General features: G+C 43.2%; 1 pseudogene; it reads left to right on the top strand.

Annotated features, from left to right (window-relative positions):
• The first annotated feature begins 1,496 nt into the window (after positions 1–1,496).
• LOC120874102 lies at positions 1,497–4,111 on the top strand (annotated as a pseudogene).
• The last annotated feature ends 214 nt before the right edge of the window (positions 4,112–4,325 follow it).

The following is a 4,325-nucleotide window of genomic DNA, read 5'->3' as shown; positions in this document are numbered from 1 at the left end:
GACTCAAGAATCGAACTGGGGTCTCCTGCATTGCAGAATGTCAATCTAAATGTAAGTTTGCAAATGTGGACATTCTCCCGAGTATCTTGTTCAAGAGATGAGCCTTTTTTTATGAGAAGGCGGGATCTTATGAGAGTTGTTGAAGTTGGACGATTTGGCACGGGCTAAATCCCTGTGTGTTACATGTTACTGGTCATGAGGCAATACATGTCGTGGTTTTGTTTTTACAGACGGTAAACCCAGCTGCACAGCTCTGGGGTCAGGAACAGTGTGGCTGTGGTCCTGGCTGGGCAGGGTCCTGCTCTGGTGCTGATGGTAGTGCCCACTTCGGCTGGCTGAGAGGCCTGTGTTGCTCAGGGAGAACCCACGAGGGATGGAACCGCTGCTGTCAGTGAAGCCCTGTCTTGTTTACCCTCTTATTCCTGTGTTATCCCTCAGTCGTGTTCGACTCTTTGCAACCCCATGGACTGTAGCCCATCAGGTTCCTCTGTCCATGGGATTCTCCATACTGGAGTGGGTTGCCATTTTTTAGAGAACCCCAAAGTGGTAATAACTCTGGGACAAGAATGGCCTCCCAGAGCATCATGGTCCTGGGCAAGGGACCAAGGGTGGGGACGGGGGTGGGGAAGGGTTGAGACTATGCCAGAAGACCCAGGTCTGGCTTTACCCTAAAGATGTTATCTTTACTGTAGCAAGGAGGTTTCTGTGGCCCACTTTCCTGACCCAAGACATAAGTGCAGGGAATTTCCCTGGCAGCCCAGTGGTTAGGATGCCAAGTTTTCACTACTGAGGGACTGGGTTCAATCCCTGGTTGGGGAACTAAGATTCCACAAGCCATGTGGCACAACAGAAAAAAAAAAAAAAGCCATTTGGACATTTATGTGGAAAGTGTTGTCAATAAAATATCATACCTGGATTCTGGGGACAGCTACACATGACTGAAGGCCTGTGGGCACAGGTTTCCTGCCACAGCTGGGCTGTTCAGGTAACCTGGGGAGCTCAGCTGGAGCTCACGATTTGTTGTTGTTCAGTGGCTCAGCCCTGTCCAACCCTCTGTGATCTCATGGACTGCAGCACGCCAGGCTCCCCTGTCCTTCACGATCTCCCAGAGTTTGCTCATACACATGTCTGTTGAATCAGTGATGCCGTCCAACCATAGAGTAGGACTTACTTCAGAAAGACCTGTGGGGGCACCTTTCATCACACGCGCTGAACTTCAGCAAGAGTCACAGAATTCCCACAAGGTTTATGAGCAAGTGTGCCAGCTTGGACTGAAAGGCACAGACAATGCAAAAGAAAAAGAAGCCATCAGAATGCCCCCTCCCAGTCCATGCGATTCTACCGGCAGGAAGCAGACTGAGGAAACCACTCCGCTGCAAACACATGCTCCCTTTTATGAGAAAGGAAAGACTCAGACGACCAGGCCCCAGAGATCAGAGCCCTGAGCCTCGCAGCATTCCTCCCAAAGCTTGGAGTCCAACTAAAGAACTTCCCACATGTTCCTGGCTGGATTTCAGAACTGCTTTGGACCAGCCCGGTCCACTGTGCCTCCTGTTTTCTTGCTCTTTGAGCAAGAATGCCTGCGGCAGCTATCCTGTACTGAGATTATCAGACTACAGCCAAGGCATCGGCCAGATTTCAGTCATCTCAGGGCTCCGACAGGAAAGGACCCACTTCCAAGCTCCCTCCCCTGGCCGTTGGCTGGCTGTGGTTCCTTGGAGGCTGTTAGGTTGAGGGTCTCAGCTCCTCACTGCTGTTGACGGAGGCTGCCTACAGTTTCTGCTGTGTGGGCCTTTCCATCGGCAGCTGGCTTCATCAGAGTAAACAAGAACCAGAAAGAGCACGAGCGGGTGAAATAATAACCTTTACTTTTGTGGAAGTGAAGTTCAAATAACACAAAACTCACCATGTTAAAGTTCAGTGGCATATTCTGCGCTTGGCATATTGTATAATCAACACCTCTCTCTAGTCTCAACACTTTTTCATCACCACAAGATGAATATCTTATACCCACAAAGCAATCATTCCCGGTTTTTCCTGCCCCCAGACCTTGGCAGCCACTAGTCTGCTTCCTGTCTCTATGTATTTGCCTCTTCTAGTCATTTCATGAAAAACAAATCATTCAACATGTTCCCTTTGATGTCAGGTTTTTTTTTCCACTTAACCTAATGTTTTAACATTTCATCCATATTGTAGCACGTGTATAAGGACTTCATTTTTTAAAAAATAGACTATTTTTTAGAGTTGTTTTAGGCTCACATTCCTTTCTAAGGTGGAATAATATTCCATTGTATGGATACACCCTATCAGTTTATCCATTCATCCACTGATGGACATTTGGGTTGTCTCCACATTTTGGCTGTTGTGAATAATGCTTCCATGAACATTCATGAACAAATATTTGTTTGAACACCTGTTTTCAATTTGGGGAAGTATACACCTAGGTGTGGAATTTCTTGGTCTTGTGATGCCTATGCTAAACATTTTGAGTAACTGCCAAACTCATTTCCAAAGCAGAGGCATCATCTGATAGTCTCACCAGCAGTGTATGGAAATTCTAATGCCTACGCACTCTTACCAAGACTTGTTATTTTCTGTTTTTATGGGTTTTTGTAGTTGTCATTTCATTATAGCTACCCTAGTGGGTATGAAGTGGTACCTTATTGTGGTTTTCATTTGAAATTCCATAACGGTCAATGAGACTGGATATCTTTTCATGTGCTTTTTGATCATTTGTATATTTTCTTTGGGGATAGGTACTTTGCTATTCAAGTACTTTGCTGATATTTAAATTGGATTTTTTGCTTCTTGTTGCTGAGTTGTGAGACTTCTTTATATATTCTAGATACATAACCCTTACCAGATGATATTGCAAACATCTTCTCACATTCTGTAGGTTGTCTTTTTACTTTCTTAATAATGTCTTTTGATGCACAAAAGTTTTAGATTTTTGTAAATCCCAATTTATCTATTTGCTCTTTTGTTGTTCATGCTTTTGGTGCCATATTTAATAATTCATTGTGAAATCCAAGGATATGAAGATTCACTCCTGTGTTTTCTAAGAGTTTTATTTGTTTTAGCTCCTATACTAGGTTGTTGATACATAATGAGTTAATTTTTGAATATGGGGTGAAGTAGGTATTCAACTTCTTTGGCATGTGGTTAGCCTGGTGTCCCAACACCATTTGTTGAAGAGACTATTCTTTCCATAGCTTCCCTAGTGGCTCAGTTGATAAAGAATCTGCCTACAATGCAGGAGACCCCGGCTTGATCCTGTGATGGGGAAGATTCCCTGGAAGAGGGAATGGCAACCCACTCTAGTACTCTTGCCTTCCTTCTTTCCATACTGGATGATCTTGTTGGAAATCAACTGGTCATTGATATTTGGGTTTGTTTCTAGACTCTCAATGCTATGTTATTGGTCTATCTGTCCATCCTTAAGCAATAATCAAAATGTCTTTGATTATTATAGTTTGTAATAAGTTCACACATCAGGAAATGTAAGTCCTCTAACTTTGGTTTTCTTTCTACATACATTTTTGGCTATTTAAACAATGAGGATTAGAATTACAATTACATATGAAGATGGGCTTTTCCATTTCTACAAAGCGTTAGAGTTTCAGTAGAGATTACATTGTATCATAGATTACTTTGAGGAGCACTGCCATATTAAACATTATTCAGCTTTTCGTCTCTCAGGCCTTCACTTCCAAGGTGACCAAGAAAAAAGAAGGAACGATAGTCATGCCAAAACGGGCTGTGGCCACATGCAGCCCACGGTGCCAGCTGCACCCAGTGTGTGCTCAAGGACAAGGCCACTAAGAAGGTCATCATGCGGAACATAACAGAGGCTGCAGCCGTCAGGGACATTTCTGAAGCAAATGTCTTCAATACCTATGTGCCTCCCAAGCTGCATGTGAAACGACAATACTGTGTGAGGTGTACCATTCATAGCAAGGTAGTTGGGAGCCATTCTTGTGAAGCCTGGAAGGGCTGAACACCCCCACCCCAATTTAGAACTGGGGGTGCTGCCCCATGACCTTTGCCAAAGACCAAGTGGGGAGCTAAGTCCTTAATGACCAAAGAAAAACTACCCTCTGGAAAAAAGTAAAGTGAAAATTATATTTTAAAAAATATTAAGTTTTCCAATCCATGAACATGAGATATCTTTCCACTTATTTATATATTCTTTAATTTCTTTCTGCAGTGTTTTGCAGTTCAGTGTAAAAAAATTTCCCCTTCCTTGGTTAAATTTGTTCCTAAGTATTTATTCTTTTGGATGATATTGTAAATAGAATTGTTTTTTAAATTTCCTTCTCAGATTG

This window comes from Oryx dammah, unplaced genomic scaffold (assembly GCF_014754425.2).
Source record: "Oryx dammah isolate SB20612 unplaced genomic scaffold, SCBI_Odam_1.1 HiC_scaffold_15, whole genome shotgun sequence".
Lineage (NCBI taxonomy): Eukaryota > Metazoa > Chordata > Mammalia > Artiodactyla > Bovidae > Oryx > Oryx dammah.
This window is presented reverse-complemented; position numbering and strand designations above follow the sequence as displayed.